Here is a 20908-nt window from a genome sequence, read left to right as displayed (position 1 = left end):
GTGTTGCATTGAATATTAACTGAACTGGAAGTTTTGACTGTTTTTTCAGTTAGTTCACCACCCACCCTCCCTGGTTTTGTTTTGGTGTTAATCTTGGTGGCTTTGAAACTGCCCGCCCGTCTTGTAAATTTGTGTTTGGATACTCCTTCTGGGCCCATCTCATTTGTTCACTCAACTGAGTGCTGTGAGATAATATTATGATTTCAGGCACTCCTAGTGTGTAGAAAGAGAGCATCTGGGAAAGAAAGAAAAAAAAAATGTAAGCTTGTTTCCTGCCTTTCCTGTAAGTGGTCCAAACTGTTTGTAGGCTTCTGAGCCCCCAAGCCTTTCTGTGTTGGAGGGAAGCCTTCTAGCTTAATTTTGTTGCTTTAGAACTAGCCAGTTTTCTAGTTTCAGCACTTAAATCTGTTTCTTAGAACTCAGCACTTGTTCAGAACTCGTTGTAAGCACTAAATAAGCTGCAAATTACTACAGCACTCAACTTTCCTCACTTGTCTAGAGGAAAGCAGTTTTTAGTACTTAATAAATAAGCACCTATCCAGGCATGTCTAAGGGTCAGCTCCCGGTTATTTCTCCTGTCTATCTGATGAATCTGGGCATCTTGGGGCAATGCAGCAATTACCTCATGTACACAGACAACCCTCTCCTCCTACCATCCAACACTACAACCTGTTAGAGAAGCACTTATATAGCCAAACTGGAAGCAAAGCTCTCTTCACCCAAGACTGGACTAGACAGTCAAGAGGAGAAGGTAAACACTTGCACCACACCACACTCATCACATAGTCCCTCAAAACCTACACCACCAAAACACACACATAGAAACACAAAACACACACCTACATTCAAGGAGGCTGTCAATAAAAACCTTCCCAAGCATCAGGGACCTCCAAAGCAGAAATGCAAGCAAACTCCACCCCCCCAACAAAACCCAAATGACATATAGCCCACAAACTCAGTGTGCCACTCAACCACAGCTTATAAGGCATAAGAATGTACCCAACACTCTAGTCATAGGTGACTCTATAGTCAGGCACACTGATGTTCCACTCACCAGGCTAAACAAGGAGAAAGTTACTGTCAGCTCCCTGTCAGGTGCCACGATCCGCCACATAACGCATGCACTCAGGTCACTCCACAACAAGTACAGATATGACACTGTCATTGTCCATGTTGGTGTGAATGACCTGAAATGTACCTCCCTGGACTACATGAAAAGAGACATGGAGGAGCTGTCCGATCTTGTAGCCCAGGCAGGTATGACCCTAGCCCTGAGTAGCATCCTGCCATCACCCAGAAAGATAGCACAGTACAAGGACAAAATGATTGACTTCAACAATTGGCTAAGCTTCTGGTGTCATTCTAAGGGGATCCAGTATTTGTCTGCCTGGGACGACATGATCGACAGACCACGATGCTTTGCCACAGATGGCCTGCACCTGTCGCCCTTGGGATTCCAGATACTGGCAAAGGCTCTTGCCACCCGTATAGTGCCTTTTTTAGGCAAGGTTCAAATGACAAATTCACCACCGTAACAGGTACAAGCAACCAAAATCTGAGGGTAATGCTACTCAATGCTAGAAGTCTAAACCTCAAAATGCACTCACTCAAGGCACTCCTTAAAATGGAGAACTTCGACATCTGTGCAATAACAGAGACCTGGTTCAAAGCTCCAGAGAGCCCCTGCATTACCAGGCTATAATTCATACCACATCTTTTGGCCACCTAACCCAGAATGAAGCACTAAAGGTGGAGGCGTGTCCATATTCATTAAGAATATCCACACTTCCAGGCTAGCTGCACAGCATAATTCATCCGAGACTATCCAAGTGCAACTAACTCTGGACAAGACCTCAGTCCAAATTGTAGCTTGCTACAGACCCTCCACCATGCCCCAGGACTCCCATTCCGCATTTCTTGATACACTGGAAAGTATTAGGGTACAACCCAACACCCTAATAATGGGAGATTTCAACTACCCCACCATTAACTGGGAAAACTACTCATGTACCAACTCTTTTGCTAAACGTTTTCTGGAATTCATAAATTCCAACGCCTTGGATCAACTTATTCACACCCCCACCAGGGGCAGCAATATCCTAGACCTGGTCATTACCAACATGGGCAACTGGTGTTCCACACCAGAGGTCAATTTCTCATTGGTCAGATCCGACCACAAGCTAATCACCCTAGACATCCACATCTTGCCCCCACCCCCAATTAGGGAAACCACCGTAAAACATTTCTCCAAAGCCAACTTCACACTTCTTAAGACAGAAGTGACAAACTTCATGACACCTATGCAGACGGACAATAGAGGTACGACTGCTGAATCCTACACAAATGCACTTTATAAGCACTTACACGAGTGCATGGATCATGCTATCCCTAATGGAACCAAGATACTATCCTCCAAAAAAAGGAAGCCAATCTGGTGGTCCTCTGCCATAAACAAACTCTACAACAGAAGAAAGAAACTGTTGCAAAAAAGAGTACAATCCCATGACTGGAGGAACTCCCTGGTCAACCTCAGTAAGAAGCTGAGATCCCTCATAAAATCCTCCAAAGCTAGCTACGCAAACAAACATTGCCACTGACTCTAAAGACAACCACAAAGCATTCTATAACTATGTCAATAATCTCAATGGCAACACTCAGATCTGCTCTGAGTTACAGCACAATGGCACTAAATATACAGAACCAACTGATATTGCCAACATCCTGGCAGATAGGTTCAGTGCTAACTTTACCCCCCCTCTCACCCTCTAGAGGGCCCATCTCTATACCGGAAGAATGCAAAGTTCCTGTAATCATGGCTGCACAGGTAAAAACCACACTCTCCAAAGCCAAGAACACAGCATCTATGGGACCTGACAATATCCCAGGCTGCGTTCTACATGAACTACAGAATGAACTGGCACCCTACCTAAGTACCATGTTCAATCATAGGCCCACCTCAGGCTTTGTGCCCACTGAATGGCTCACCGTGACAGTTATCCCACTCCACAAAAGGGGAGCCACGATGGACCCCGGGAACTACCGCCCCATTAGCCTGATGAGCCTGGTCTGCAAGGCCATGGAACGTATCATCATAGAACAAATAAACAAAGACATTGGTAATCTCCAAACTCTGGACTCTACCCAGTTTGGGTTTGTAAAAGGCAGATCAAGTCTCCTAAACCAGACTGACTTCTTTGAAGCAGTCACCAAAGCCATAGATGAGGGTAAGGTGGTTCACACAGCTTATCTCGATCTCGCCAAGGCTTTTGACACCATTCCCCACTCTGGAATTATCGATAAGCTCACTAAACTAGGCATAAATCCCAATGTCACAAGATGGGTTGCCAACTGGCTCATGGACAAAACCCACACTGTGAAAGTAGCAGACTCCAAATCCGACTTCAGACCAGTGACAAGTGGAGTACCACAGGGTTCAATCCTGGGTCCTCTCCTGTTTGGTATCTAATTCTCTGAAGTAAAGGCTAACACAGAAGGTCTTTGGCTAACAAAGTTTGCAGATGACTGCAAACTAGGAGCTATAATCGAAACTCCTAATGATGTGGACATACTACAAAAGGGCCTCACTGAGACAGATGCCTGGTGTCAAAGCCATGGCCTGAAGCTCAATGTCAAAAAGTGTATTGTCAGCCCCTTTGGTAAAAACATAAGTGGTAGTCTACATAATGCCGAAAGTGTGATAAGAGACCTTGGGACACAGGTGGATAGTAATCTCTCCTGTGATAATCACATCGCCACAGTGGTCAGAAAATCCTTCTATGTGGCTCACCTCATCACAAAAGGTTTCTCATCCAGAAAAAAAGAGGTCAGTGTTCCCCTCTAATCATCACTCATTAGACCCATTATAGAGTTCAACGCCCCTTTTGGTATGTACCTCACAAGACATCTACAACAACTAGTAAGGCCACAGAAATACCTCACAAAGAGGATTACTGGCCTCAAGCAGATGCCCTACGCAGACCATCTCAAAAAACTCCAGCATTACTCCATCGCATATCGCCTACTCAGAGGTGATCTCTGCCTAACATACAAAGCTATGTCAAACCCAGAGCTGTTGGAAATTCTCCACTTAAAGAAATCCCAATCCCTCCGAGCTACACGCTTGGGGGACCTAAACCTTGTCACCACAATAAACAGAACATGCTGGAGGGATAGATTCCTGTCCCAGTGACTTTCCATACTCTGGAACAGGCTACCTATCTATGTCAAACAGAGCTCCTCATTAGCACTCTTCAAGAAAAATCTTGATGATTGGATGGGAAATAGGAAATTCACCCCAAGGATCACTTCTGTGGCTCTGCTCGACAGGGGCACAGGAAAATAATTTTCTTGAGTGGCGAAAGCCAGGGTATCTTTTTGGCTAGGCTTATATAGGCCCTAGGGCTAATAGCTTAGTACCTACCTATGAACCTATGAACCTATGTAGAGACAGAGAGAGAGAGAGAGAGAGAAAGTGAGAGAGAGATCCAGGCATATAGTTCAATGAACATATTGCATATGCTATGTGGGTTTTAAGTAATAAGGTTTAAGGTTTTTGTTGGACCTTTGGATGTGGCAGGGTAAGAATAAGAGATTGTGATGGGTTTTGTGGGTACTATACAGGGAATGAGAAGCCCAAGTGTACTTGGCTGAACAAAGAGAAGGTGTAAGTTTGGCATACGAGGGCAGGTTGATATAGGATTTTGTTTTGCTTGATAGTACTTATCTGACATGATTGGGACAATCAGGGTGATGTTGTAGCATCTATAGTTTTGGGTAGGATAAGTGGGCCTGGTTTGGGGGGGGTATTGTCACACTGCAAAATTTTAGAGAAGCATAATATTGATTTGGTGTCTCAGTTTGTTCTTGTGAGGTTAAGTTTATCTTTTAGATGGGTTTCTGGTAAACAACTATATTGTGCAGACATGGAAACATGATAAGATTGTTATTTCTTTGCTCCTGGTAACAGAAAGGGGAGGTACTGGTGGATGTATCAGTTGGGATTGGCATATTGGGAAGTGTTCTGATATTTTCTAGAATAATAAGAAGAAAGATTGTAAGCAAGAAGGGCAGTGACATGATGAGTTAGAATAAGGTATTAAGGATAGTCAGAATGAGGTAAGTGATTGCGTAAGATAGTTTCAGGAGAAGTGACCATAGAAGCATATGTCTCAACCTCTTGGCACAAAAAATCTGGACAAAGCTTTATATAATGGGGGAAAAAGGCCCCCAAAATGAGGGGCATATTTTAAATATTGATCTTATAAACTTAGAAGGTTGTTAGAATAACAGTGTTTGTATTGGTATGATATTTATGAAGTGTATAAAGTCTGAAACTCAAATGTATGTCATTATTTAATGACTTCAGTCTTTAGATCATCCTAGTGATTTGCCAGAAAGCCACAAAATTTATGAGAAACAGAATAAAAATATTAGGCATAAATATGGACATCCTGTAAAAACAAATGTAAAATAAATAAATAAATGTGGACAGTTGAGAGGTATGTGTGGAAGTCAAGAGTAGTAGTGGAAAGGGCAGGTTAGAAGAGTTAGAGAAAACAAGCAAATTGTAAAATAAAAGCTTAACAGGGGGAGGAGAGTGTAGTAAACAAGAGAGATAGGAGGAGTGAGAGCAAAAAGGACAGGGGAGGGAGTTTTGAGTACTATAATTGAAAGGGAAAGTTGAGAATGATTAGATATTTGTTTAATAGTGGTAGAACGAGATTAGGTATAAATGTAGGAGGTGGCTGGAAATTGGTGGTGGGAAATAGAGCCACACATGGAGGGGAGTAATGGAGCAAATAAATTTATTGTAAGGAGCAGGTTATTATCAAAAAGATGCTTTGCAAATTGGAATCAGCAGCCATATCAGTTTATTCGTGATATCAGTTTGAAGCTTTATATTACTCATCTAAAAGTAGCAGATAGAAGTAAAGTGCTCTAGCTTGTATGCGATTGGATAGCGCTCTAGAAGGTAAGAGTTTATAAATATTGACATGTCTGAGGAAGGATACTTGTATTATTGAGCTATAGAAATTTTTTTTCCATTGGTTGAAGATCAGTTAGAATATATCAGTACAGAGCACATGGCCATACTGCAATAGGTCGGAATGGGTCAGATGTATTTCCTTGCTAGATATGTATGGGTTGTTTAGTTAAGAATGGCTTCCCCTTAAGTTCTTATAAGACAAACTCTTGAAATATTTTGTTTGAGTTGTTCTTATTTGGGCATCATATGCTAAAATATTATTTTCTTTAATTGCCTGTAATGTTAGTTTCTGGAGGGGTATCCTGCTAACATGGAGAAAAGAGAATTAAATGATAAGAATTGAAAAATGTATTTTAATTTGCAGTTTAATCTTTCTCGTTAGCATGATTTCAGAGTTATACAAGTAAAGCAGTTATGGAGCATGAAGGGGGACTTTCCTTGCAATGAAATATATTTTATTGGCATTTTTAGGTGGTTAACTTCTTGTTCCTGTCAGATACAATCAGCTGTATGTTCAAACTAATACCATGTGTATTTTACATAGGAGCAGTTTATCCTCAAGGAAGCCAATGCAAAATGTTTTATATAACTTAGTCTCTGCGCAACAGATCAACTTTTTCTGAGTTTTGGCCACTGAGTACTTGCTAGTTGTGTGAAACACATAACTGTTGGCAAGGTTACAAAATAAATAAAAATAGGTATTTGAAACATTTCGCTACCTTAGATTTTCACTTTTGCTAATGGTATCAACGGGCTATTTGGGGATTTCTATTTCTTTGTCTGAGAGACAGAAGACTTTGTTTCTCCCATGTTGTGAATCATGGTGTTCCAGATTAATCAATGTCCCAAAGTTGAGAAGGCAGTTTGTAGCTCTTTTCAAATCTCAGGCAGGATAGCTATGCACTTTATTGCACTGGCATTTTTACAGTATATCCATTGGTTAGTTCCAAATATTAACAAAAAGAAAAAAAAGACATTGCAGACAGTGATCAGATCAGTCACTGGATGCATTTACTCTCTTCTGTTTCAGTTCGTGAAATCATAATAATGACATTCATTAGCAACTAAGAAAATGAATTATTGCTAAAATATCTTATATTGTAGAATAAAATGCACTGAAATGGCCTAAGAAACTAGTGGAATTTTCTTGTCTACTGCGTATCAGTATTGAGTCAGCCATTTCCATCAACGCTGCCAGAAACTATAATGTGTGTCTGATAGGAATCCGTACCATCATAGGAAAATCAGTATATTGTCAGGAAAAATAGTCTTGCAAGAGTCTTATATGTTTGTTTACTAGTTTGTTTGTTTATTTGTTAGCTAGATAAGGGAGGATACTGAGCACAAAAAACATTTCAGACTTTTTCAGCCACAACTCACTTTCAAAGGGCATGGGCTGTATACGATGGTAAGGTGGGCAAGAGTGTATACAACATGTCTATAGGTAGATAACTCTCTCTCTCTCTCTGTATCTCTCTCTCTCTCTCTAGATATGTATATATATATATATATATATATATGTGTGTGTGTGTGTGTGTGTGTGTGTGTGTGTGTGTGTGTGTATGTATATATATATATATATATATATATATATATATATATATATATATATATATATTCATTAATCCTCAACCCCTTTTCCCATTTTGCATATGGGGTGGGGGTGTCAGTTTAGCAGTGCCAATCATCTTGAGCCAAGGATTACACCACCGGGTGGTTAGCCTTACATACATCTATATATTCCAAGCCCAACGCATTTCCATTTTTGTGCTCATATTAACCTATCCCATTGGCTTTATCCATCCCATGGTCAATAATTATATATTACTCCTAATGAGAATAAATGTGATCATACCAGAGATAGGGGACCCATGCATGGAGTAAAGCATTTAAGATCTCTATCTGTCCATTAGTAATACAGGGGGCAGTCTTGGGATAAATTTTCTGTTTCTCATCCATAGGTCCAAGTTGAGCTTGTATATGGACAGGGTGAAATTTTTTTTTATTAAGATGGGGAGTCTGTTCCAGATCAGCATTATCATCTTCGAGAGAGACCTGTCCCTCCTAAGCATTCTGTTGATGTTGCAATGAGATTTAGATCCCTAGATTGAATATTTCTGATTTCATTTGACTCACTGATGTGTAGTAAATCCATCAGTATTTGCTAATTTTATATATATATATATATATATATATATATATATATATATATATATATATATATATATATATATATATATATATATTTATAATTTGTTGACCAGGTTATTCCCTCTAGGCCAATGGACACTTTTCATAGGTTCATAGCTTCATAACAAATTACTTGGCTAGTGGTTTAAGAGTCCTTACAAGCCTAGCCAATATAACCCGATTTTACCCAATATAGGGTCCCTAGGGATAATAGGATGGTATGGGTTTGTGTTTACTTGAGTATCGTACAGACTGCCTCTGTCCATAAGGGACATTGGCATTAACTCAGGTATGACTTTGCCAGTCCCCATCCATTGGTCCAAATTGCATTTGAAGAGGGGGAAGAGCTCTGCTTAATGTGAATATGAAACATGTTCCAAAGAAGAGGCAATTTCTGAGACACATATTTGTCTCTACAGCATGTTTTATTTGAGTCGCTAAGTTTAGATCCTTAGAATGGGAGATCCTTGTGTTGTTTGACTTGCAGATGTGTAGCTACTCCATCAGGGCTTGATTTGTGAGGGCCTTGTAGGTCAGATATAGGCCACCCCTTAATAGTCGGTAGGAGATAGAGTAAAGTGATAGGGCTTTTAGTTTATCTGCATAGGGTACATTTTTTACACCCTGCATTCTCTTTGTGATGATCCTCTGAGGTCACTGTAGATTCTGGAAGTGGTGCATTGTACTTGATTATTGGTCTAATAATGGCTGATTACAGCAGGACTATAATTTCTTTGGATCAGGATACCATACCTTTACTTATAAGTTGTGGCACATAGAAGGACCCACTGGACACATGGTGGTAAAAGTTCAGGCCATTATCTATCTGTGTACCTAGATCCTTTTCTCCCTGGGCCTCCACTGAAAATGGACATTAATCCAGTTGGACTATCCCGGTCAACAAATGTAAAATAAAATAAATAAATAAAAAAATAATTTTAGCTGTGTACCATTGATGTTGTAATTTTCAGGGGTATTTGATTTCCCAAAGGATATGGTAATACATTTTTTTCACATTTAGATTTAGGCCATGGTTCAGGCACCAATTATTTGTCTAATCTAGACCTTCTTGATGGATTTCTATATTATTAGGTGATTCAGTGATTGCCCCAAGCTTGCATTCATCGGTAAACTTTGTCATCCAGAGGATTTCCATATTACCTTTGATTTTGGAGATGTATATTCTGAACAGAAGTGGTCCCACAATGAACCCTGTGGCACACAACTAGTAACTGGTCTCTTACTGTATCTAGATTCACCCACTTTAACCACATTTGTCTTGTCCATGAGCTAATTGGCTATCCATCTGGTGACATAGGGATTTATGCCCAGTTTTGTGAGTTTATTTATAATACCTGACTGGGGAAATGTATCAAATGCTTTGGCCTGGGAGGCAATATGGGGTTTATATCAGCATTTCGAATGCTGAAAATGCCGAATACAATTTAATCAAACTGAAATGTTCAAAATCTCAGAAGAGCAAAATGACGGAACATCGATTTCTTTCCCAGGGAAAGAAATCGGTGTTCCTTGCAAAAAAAAATATATTTTTCAATACTTTAAACACTGACAGAAGTGGGGGGCGTAGCCCCCCACACCCCCCAACTATGCCTTACACCCCCCAACTATAACAATATACCAACTCCGAGACTGCACCACAGTGGAAGAAATAGCAAACTCCGATGACGGCCCACCGATTTTTTTTTTTTTTTTTTAATTAAATGTGGTGTTTTCAACATTCGAAATGCTGATAAGAACCCGCAAAATGCACTGTTTTACCCTCATCCTTGCCTTATTGACTTATTCACCATATTCAGTAGGCATGAACAGCCCTTGAAAAAGCTGAATTGAGTTGGGTCCAGTGTTTGAAGGTTTTCTAATTTATTATTTATCAGATTCATGATTATTCTTTCCAAGTCCTTACACAACAGTCTAATCAAACTTATGGGTCTGTAATATCCCAATTAGTAGAATGTCCTGTTTTAGTACTGCAGTGGTGGTGCTGCGGTAGCATTGTCGCCTCACAGTTAGATGTTGCCCGTTCAATTCTCAGTTAGAGCGTCTTCTGTGTGGCGACATGCGTGAATGGGCGTTCCTTCAATGAAGGTTGTGCGTTAAGCCCAGCAAGCCAGCACATAAAACTCTCCTGCCAATCATTAGTGGACCAGAGTTCCGTTGTGTCGACCCCTAACCGGGAAAAGCCGAAAGACACAAACAAGTAGAATGTCCTGTTTTATGTAGTGGGATGACTGTTTCTGTCCTCCATTCTTTCAGTGCAAAGTCACTCTAGAGGCTGTAATTAAATAGCGAGCCTAATGGTCCTGATATCCTAATTTAAGCAGTTTAAGAGGCAACCTGGTATATCATCAGGCCCCATTGAAGCTGTGTTTTTAACTTTAGAGAACGCAGGAGCATCCTGTTCTTTGGTGATAATTGGCGGTAGAGTGGTAGAGGGTATTTCTTGGGGGGAACTGGGGGTGATGGAGAGGTGCAATTGGAGCGGACGTTGTGGCTAGTATTATTCGTTAGCCAAGCAGAAGTTGGTTCTACAGTTTTATATTTTGGTATTCAGATTTGCTATGTCATCTGGCTGAATATAGGTGAGTATAGCTGACATTATCTGCAACTAATGCCACGCATTTTTTAGTGTTGCCATAAAGACTGTGGACATAACTGTAAAATGCCTTATGGTTATGTTTAGCTTTGGAGGTGATTTTTAACTCTAAGTCTGCTTTCAGGGGCTTGACTAGTTCAGGGGGGACCAAGAGGGTATTCATATTGATTAGGGGAAATTTGTCCAAACCATCAGGAAACTTATTACTCTTTTTGATCGGTGCTATGTAGCCTTTTGCATCCACCTAAGCTACCACTGTATTCTGGACTGCAAAAAATAAAAGAAAATCAACCTTGGGTGGACAAAAAAAAAATGAACCACACTTGCTAGGAAGATCAATTTGCATTCAAAACAGAGTGAGACAGAACATTGTGAAATACGTTTCCCTCATATGACATGCAAAAGAGTAGTAAAGTTCTTATTCTTCAGAAAGTACAAGCTGATGCAAAATCCATTTTGCTATTAACTTTTTTACATGAATTTGAGTAATATTCAAGCATTGTTTCTGGTTTGGGGCTTTTAGCACCCAATTATTTTTTGGCTTTGTCCCTGATTCTTGAGCAATGAAGTTACGAGTTATGAGAAGCACTTTATTAAGAAACATGACTCACCTTTGTTAGTTGGATCTGTGTCCTTCCAATCCTGGGTGACTGTTCATTAGTCACCAGTAAAAATCAAACATAATTTAATGAGATTATCTGTAGTAAAGATGACACCAGAAAAGACCATCTGCTAGTTCAAACTAAAGTAACTTGTCTGTGGGCTTTGCAGGTTAATCTCAGCAACAGGCCGGAATGCATCTAACAGAGGACATTAACATGACATTCATTTATTTAATCCTTTTGTTTACTGGGTAAATGATCTGATCTTACTGGATCATTTTAAATAATTAGCTGAAGTATACATAAAAAAAGGTTAGTAAAATGAAGTAGCACCACCAAGGAATAAATGTTCCTGTGATGTAAAAATGAAAATAATAATGTAGAAGGTATGGAACATCCACAGGAACAAACCACAGCAAACAAAAAATCTTTCTGTAGTAAGAAGTCTCTCCACTGTTGTAGTATAAATCTCCTGGTGCAAGCACAATTCTGTTAATCACACCATGTAGTCGAATAAAACACTTTTATTAACAAAAATGGTAAGCGCTTTCACCTATAAGGCTTCTTCAGACCAAATAAATGTAAACAAACATTCAAAGTATGGAGACATTATTACAAGAAGATAGGTTCTATTCTAGAATTATTATAGAGGAAGTGGAAAATACAGTGTTTAAAATTTATGATATGTTAGACTAAATGGATCATAAAGCTTAGAGCAGATAAGAGACCGGGACTCAATAATAAAGTACCCCTCAAACCGGTCCTACAAAATAGGAGACTTAAGTCTATTAAATAATATACTCCCACCCCCTTTTTTATACACACACACACACACACACACGCACACATATTTTATATACATTTTTTACTCATACATAGATTTTATATATGTATATTTATCAGATTTATTTTGAGTTTTATATATATATGTATGAACTGTTATTTATTTATTTATTCATTTATTCATTCAACATATTTATTTGGTCTGTATTTATATACAATGCATCATTCTTAAAAGTGCTTTCATTGTTTTTATATATTGCTATGATCAGCTTCTTAACAGTAAGAGATGTTTTAAGGATTGTTTTAACATGGAAGAATTTTGTAAGAACATGAATTACTATAGAAGTATTATCTCATGTAACTACATATTTAGTCATACATTTTTATAGCCCAGGAAATGATGTCAGCATGAGTAATTTTACTGGATTAATGAATAATACATGAGGAGGCCTATATAAGAGAGGCTGAATGTTTGTTTACATTTATTTGGTCTGAAGAAGCCTTATAGGTGAAAGCGCTTACCATTTTTGTTAATAAAAGTGTTTTATTCGATTACATGGCATGATTAACAGAATTGTGTTTGCACCAGGAGATTTATACTACAACAGTGGAGAGACTTCTGACTACAGAAAGATTTTTTGTCAGCTGTGGTTTGTTCCTGTGGATGTTCCATACCTTCTACATAAAAAAAGATTAGACAAAATTAATACTAGTATATAATTAGAGTACAAGGATAATGTAAGCAGCTACTGCAAAGTAAAAGGTTTATGCATTTTCTGATAATTCATTTGCTTTTTCTATGAGACATTGTTTTGAATAATTATAATAAATATATGTAATCTTGTGAGCAATAAAATCTTTTGCAGCTTTGGAAAATAATTTCAGGTTTTTGAGAAACTGGAGTACAGAAATCAGTAAATTTTAAAAGTTTTCACTGCAGAACATGGTCTGCTTAGTGAAACAGAAAGATTATGCAAGGTAATGAAGAGATGAGATTCCATTTATGCTCCTACTTTTAGTACTTTGTCCTTCTGCCACAGTTTTGTCAGAATCAACTCTTTCTTATGTCAGGATATCATCTTTACTATTAGAGGTCTTGGCTGCTTTCTCATGACCAGGTTTGGAGCATACAGACAATGTGCTATTTCAATTAACAGCTCCTGCAGTGGAATACCAGTCCAGTCACTTATTTGTGTTTTCATAAAATTAATACAGTATGTTCCTTGCAGTTTCTGCAGTATAAAACAAAATCTGAGGTTTTCCCTATTTGCTCTGTCCTCTAATTCTACCATTTTTGAAACATCTCTTATTTTGCAGTCTCATACTCATAAAGTCTTTTCTTCATTTCAACCTCAGATTTTTGCAGTTTTATCAGGTCATCTGAATATTTGTCTAAAGCCTCTTCCATTTTTCTACCCTTTTGTCACTTGATTCAATATATTCCTTTAGTGCTCTGTTTATTTTAATCAGCTCTGAACACGTTTTACTTATTTTTCCTAAAGATTAAAATGACAGAGAATAATGACAGAGAATAAAAATAGTGCACAACAAAAAATATAATTTAATAAATATACAGCAAGCTTAATCAAATGTTTGTCTTATACTTATTAAATTTTATTTTTTGTTCTGCATTATTTTTGTTCTCTGTCATTTTATTTTGTTGTTGGAACAGTTAGTTTTCCTGTAGTATATAATTTTTAAGTTTCCTATAGATTACTGTAAGTTATGTCTTACACCAGCACTGGAACTTGAACTCCTTTTTGCTGAACAGCTGCAGGATTCTTATGTTTTCTCCTTAGCTTTTGTGGTATATTTTCTTTCTGGCCTCTAAATGTCTTCTTTGCTAGCATCCAAGCAGTGTTCTTACTAGCCAGTCACTGGCAAGTAACTGAAATTTACCCAAAAAGACAAATTCACTGGGTATCTTTTCTGAGTTACTGTTTTTACTCGGGGAGAGCTGAAATTAAGCTGTCAGCGTGCAGCCATCTTGGAAGCCAAAGAAGCTAACAAATATATAGAATATCTTGATAGCACCACACATTTTTTGAAATTTACCTATCATTTTTCCAATGAAGAAATATAGTTTCTAGATGTGACTATTATGAAGAAAAAACTACTAAAACTTTTACTTCAACTATATGCAGGAAACTGACATTCTGTGATTGCTAGCTGTCCTATACAAATAACTTTACATACATACATACTGCAGTGGTGGTGCTGCGGTAGCATTGTCGCCTCACCATAAGATGCTGCCCAGTTCGATTCTCAGCTAGATCATCTTCTGCGTGGAGACATGTGTGAATGGGTGTACCTTCGTTGAAGGTTGTGCGTCAGGGCTGGCAACTCGGCACCTAAAAATCTACTGCCAATCATTAGCAGACTGGAGTTCCGCTGTGGTGACCCCTCACCAGGAAAAGCTGAAAGACATAACATACATACAAAAAAAAGTGCCTAGTTGAAGGACAGTTTGTTACACTGGACTTGATAATATTGAATAATGAGATATTTTTGGCAGAGACAGAAGTTTTAATTAATATGTTTCTGGTTAGAGGTTATCCCTTAAAAGTGTTAAATGAGATAAGGGATGAAATTGACTGGGGTGGGGTACAAAGTTTGTGCCATTACTTGGACACACAAAAATGAGTGAAATTGTAACAACTTAAAACCTTTTACCGACAAGAACTTTGAAAAAGCATGAACTGAAATGAAATTATTCCTGATATCAGCAATGGTACATTACTCAATAACAACAGATGCTGATACTGAAGCATGCGTATTGATCATTTAAAATACTCTGTAGAAAAGCATTATAGTCCGAATGTTTCAAGCATTTCTAATTTGGTAATGCATTACAGTATGAGAAAGAGTGAATGTTGGCATTGTGGCGTTATATGCATTTCTTGTGGCTTAGTTTTAAATTTACCCTGGAAAAGAATGCAAGCAAAGTATTTATTTTATTTAGTTGTTTCAGTTTTTGACTGCATTAGAATATTGATCCTTCTGGATCATTTTCAGGCTTACCCACGGGATTTGTGGAATTATCATTCAAATCAAATTTAACACATGCTAATCACACTGTGATTTAATTTACAGACTAAATATGCATTTTTTTAAAAAAATAGTTACACATATGGGTATATTTGTAACATTATCATATGGAACATACATTTTAAGCAGTTACAATTACTGCATAATGCATACAGAACTTATGATAAGATGGGGAATTCTGGCATGGATTTATGTGATTCCACTGTTCAGGAACTGCTTATATTTTGCTAGCTTGAATAAGGATTTATTTCAGCTCTGTGTGAAATTCAGGAAAAAGTGTAATAGATTTTATATCCATTGGGATGGCATCCCAGATTTTAGGGATGAGAATGGAGAAGGCATGCACAGTTAAGTGTAGTTTTGAATGAGGGATCTATCAGGTAGAGATACTCATTTTTAATAAATACATTCGTAATTGTCTAGAAAATTAAATAAGTACTTTGAAAAGATGCAATCATTGTATGCAGTTTGGGTATTAAATCACCCATATTTATTAGTAAATGTTACTTCAAGTGCTAGTCAATACTATCTATGCCTAAAAATTAAAGATGTCAAAACTACTACTGGACTAGCGGCCAGTCCGTATAAATTAGTCTTTCATTTTATATAATTAATGGTATAGTATATGTTTGTTTAAAATTGCAGATTGCTGATGAAATTTGAGATGGTATATAGGTTTCCTTTACAATTCCAAATATAATAATTGTAGTCCTTAGAAAACAACAACTGTTATTGCAGATGAATGGATATATACAAAGTCTAAGGTTCTGTTCTCTTCAAGTGCCACTAGTGCTCAGAGGTAAAATATCTTTGGAAGTAGTATATGCAGAGCTAAGGAGAGCATGGCCCTTGAGATATGGGAGTAGGAAGGCTTGCAATGCCAAAAATGCTTTCAAAATGAAACAGCAAGTTTTTTTTTTTAATTTGATTATTTTTTCATAGTTATGGAACTCATAGCATGAGGTCTAGCAGCTGTGATATGGAGCTAGGTGTGTGCATGAAGATATGTTTTTTTTATGTAATTATATCTACTTTTTGTGGACCTTTTTTCGGTAAACCCATTTGAGCAGACTGTGCTCACTGAAGCTAATCTGGATAACAAAACATAATTAAATGAATAAATACATTGCCATAGTCATTAAGTTGTTTCCCTATTTACATAATTTTTTCAAGCCACCTTATTTTTTTTTTCTTTTTTATGCAATAAGACATTGTTGTTAATCTCGCTTAATGATATTACATGCTTCTGTCTTTAATCTAAACCCAAAGCAAAACAAAGCAATTATGTGTTTTTGGCAGTCTTTCTTGAATTTATATTCAGTTTTGCCATGTTACACAATGCTAATTTTAGTTTGATTTTTGATTCCACATGTACTACTAAAATGATAAATGTTTTCCGTTAAACAGCAGAGTGAAGATTACCTACAGTTAAACGGAACTGTTTTATGTTTCCCGGTCTGTACTGTTTGTAGCAAGCATTATTGGGGCTATATTATTTCCTGGAAGAGGCGTTCCATCGAATACCTCTTCATCAACCCTATAATCGCGAACTTTCAAAATATCAAACCTCCACATAAGCGAAATCACTTGCCCTACAAACACCAACAAATAACCACAAACACTACAAAGTGAGGGGCTTTGCCCCCCACACACACCCTAACTCAATATACCAACTCCCAAGATCACACTACATCGGGAAAAGCTGCAAACTGATGAGGATGGCTGAGCAATTTCTTTCCGAAGGAAAGAAATTGCTGTGGATGTTCAATGTTTTCAAATTTCACGGTTTCAGTTTCGATGAAGAGGTGTTTGATAGAATGCCTCTTCAAGGAAATAATAGGAGCCCACATTATCGATGGTAAAGTGCAAGTTGCAGAAGCCTTATGCATTTCGTTCTTTTTACCATCACACTGTTTAGTCTACAATATATTCTGATTCAATTTCAGGGCTACTTTATCTCTGAACATCTCTTAATTCCTCACTATCAAACATAACTATGCATTCAAGGGATAAAGGTTTCATTCCATCTTTTTCCTGCAGTGTTTATACAACACACACCCCCAAAAGAAAATGAAAGATAGTTGTATTGTTTTCTGTTACGCTGTGCACTGAACATGATTCAATGTTTTCTAAGTTTAAAATGGAGATTAGCTGCCAAGTAACTCAGAAGTAAGCCTGGTAGGTGCAATCCCAAAATACACTTATACAAAAGAAAGCAACTTCACCCCACTCACATGGAGACATAAACGGAGAAAATTGTCTTTCAATCATTTTTTCTTCCATCCTCAGTATTACTGGACACTGAATGAGTGCATCAGCAGATTGTAGCCATTTCAGCTCTTACATTCAGATGAGTGTGTGTATATATCTACATATCTCTATCAGTTTATGTGTATGTATCTATCTACCTATTTATCTGTTTAGTTATTGATCTATACACATCCAAATGTGTGTGTGTGTGTGTGTGTGTGTGTGTGTGTGTGTGTGTGTGTGTGTGTGTGTGTGTGTGTGTGTGTGTGTGTGTGTGTGTGTGTGTGTGTGTGTGCGTGTGTGTGTGTGTGTGTGTGTGTGTGTGTGTGTGTGTGTGTGTGTGTGTGTGTGTGTGTGTGTGTGTGTGTGTATAATATACATAGAGATACACAAACACGCATACACACAGACACACACTCACATATACACATGCTCATGCAGAAGTAGACAGATAAATTAATAGGTAGATAGACAGATAGATGGTTCTGGTTGACTACCATATGGCCAATTTCAAAATCACTGGAAAGTTTTTAAGATGTCAATTACCTGATGTTTAATAGAAAGAAGAGATCACATAAAAGTGAGGAGTTGGAATTTTTTCCTTGCTCCCCATGTTGTGCAGACTCAGAATTATGATATATAGAGATGTAGAATAGAAGGGTTCCAGGAAAGGCTTGTCCCTATGCAAAACTGTTGCTTTTTGGCTTATTTTATTTTTTGATGCTGTAAGGTTTAATGAATGGTTTACCAATTTTTTAATGTAAATCAAGGACATGTTTTGTCACTATCTCATCATACAATTTTATATAACTGATGCATACACACACACACACACACACACACACACACACACACACACACACACGCACACACGCACACACGCACACAGTCTAAGCAAAGTATTTATTTTATTTAGTTGTTTCAGTTTTTGACTGCATTAGAATATTGATCCTTCTGGATCATTTTCAGGCTTACCCACGGATTTGTGGAATTATCATTCAAATCAAATTTAACACATGCTAATCACACTGTGATTTAATTTACAGACTAAATATGCATTTTTTAAAAAAAATAGTTACACATATGGGTATATTTGTAACATTATCATATGGAACATACATTTTAAGCAGTTACAATTACTGCATAATGCATACAGAACTTATGATAAGATGGGAATTCTGGCATGGATTTATGTGATTCCACTGTTCAGGAACTGCTTATATTTTGCTAGCTTGAATAAGGATTTATTTCAGCTCTGTGTGAAATTCAGGAAAAAGTGTAATAGATTTTATATCCATTGGGATGGCATCCCAGATTTTAGGGATGAGAATGGAGAAGGCATGCACAGTTAAGTGTAGTTTTGAATGAGGGTTCTATCAGGTAGAGATACTCATTTTTAATAAATACATTAAATAATTGTCTAGAAAATTAAATAAGTACTTTGAAAAGATGCAATCATTGTATGCAGTTTGGGTATTAAATCACCCATATTTATTAGTAAATGTTACTTCAAGTGCTAGTCAATACTATCTATGCCTAAAAATTAAAGATGTCAAAACTACTACTGGACTAGCGGCCAGTCCGTATAAATTAGTCTTTCATTTTATATAATTAATGGTATAGTATATGTTTGTTTAAAATTGCAGATTGCTGATGAAATCTGAGATGGTATATAGGTTTCCTTTACAATTCCAAATATAATAATTGTAGCCCTTAGAAAACAACAACTGTTATTGCAGATGAATGGATATATACAAAGTCCAAGGTTCTGTTCTCTTCAAGTGCCACTAGTGCTCAGAGGTAAAATATCTTTGGAAGTAGTATATACATATAGCAGAGCTAAGGAGAGCATGGCCCTTGAGATATGGGAGTAGGAAGGCTTGCAATGCCAAAAATGCTTTCAAAATGAAACAGCAAGCTTTTTTTTTAATTTGATTATTTTTTCATAGTTATGGAACTCATAGCATGAGGTCTAGCAGCTGTGATATGGAGCTAGGTGTGTGCATGAAGATATGTTTTTTTTATGTAATTATATCTACTTTTTGTGGACCTTTTTTCGGTAAACCCATTTGAATAGACTGTGCTCACTGAAGCTAATCTGGATAACAAAACATAATTAAATGAATAAATACATTGCCATAGTCATTAAGTTGTTTCCCTATTTACATAATTTTTTCAAGCCACCTTATTTTTTTTTCTTTTTTATGCAATAAGACATTGTTGTTAATCTCGCTTAATGATATTACATGCTTCTGTCTTTAATCTAAACCCAAAGCAAAACAAAGCAATTATGTGTTTTTGGCAGTCTTTCTTGAATTTATATTCAGTTTTGCCATGTTACACAATGCTAATTTTAGTTTGATTTTTGATTCCACATGTACTACTAAAATGATAAATGTTTTCCGTTAAACAGCAGAGTGAAGATTACCTACAGTTAAACGGAACTGTTTTATGTTTCCCGGTCTGTACTGTTTGTAGCAAGCATTATTGGGGCTATATTATTTCCTGGAAGAGGCGTTCCATCGAATACCTCTTCATCAACCCTATAATCGCGAACTTTCAAAATATCAAACCTCCACATAAGCGAAATCACTTGCCCTACAAACACCAACAAATAACCACAAACACTACAAAGTGAGGGGCTTTGCCCCCCACACACACCCTAACTCAATATACCAACTCCCAAGATCACACTACATCGGGAAAAGCTGCAAACTGATGAGGATGGCTGAGCAATTTCTTTCCGAAGGAAAGAAATTGCTGTGGATGTTCAATGTTTTCAAATTTCACGGTTTCAGTTTCGATGAAGAGGTGTTTGATAGAATGCCTCTTCAAGGAAATAATAGGAGCCCACATTATCGATGGTAAAGTGCAAGTTGCAGAAGCCTTATGCATTTCGTTCTTTTTACCATCACACTGTTTAGTCTACAATATATTCTGATTCAATTTCAGGGCTACTTTATCTCTGAACATCTCTTAATTCCTCACTATCAAACATAACTATGCATTCAAGGGATAAAGGTTTCATTCCATCTTTTTCCTGCAGTGTTTATACAACACACACCCCCAAAAGAAAATGAAAGATAGTTGTATTGTTTTCTGTTACGCTGTGCACTGAACATGATTCAATGTTTTCTAAGTTTAAAATGGAGATTAGCTGCCAAGTAACTCAGAAGTAAGCCTGGTAGGTGCAATCCCAAAATACACTTATACAAAAGAAAGCAACTTCACCCCACTCACATGGAGACATAAACGGAGAAAATTGTCTTTCAATCATTTTTCTTCCATCCTCAGTATTACTGGACACTGAATGAGTGCATCAGCAGATTGTAGCCATTTCAGCTCTTACATTCAGATGAGTGTGTGTATATATCTACATATCTCTATCAGTTTATGTGTATGTATCTATCTACCTATTTATCTGTTTAGTTATTG

This window comes from Protopterus annectens, chromosome 6.part0, assembly GCF_019279795.1.
Source record: "Protopterus annectens isolate FY-2018-M chromosome 6.part0, PAN1.0, whole genome shotgun sequence".
In the NCBI taxonomy this organism is placed as follows: Eukaryota; Metazoa; Chordata; order Ceratodontiformes; family Protopteridae; genus Protopterus; species Protopterus annectens.
Note: the sequence above shows the minus strand (reverse complement) of the source record.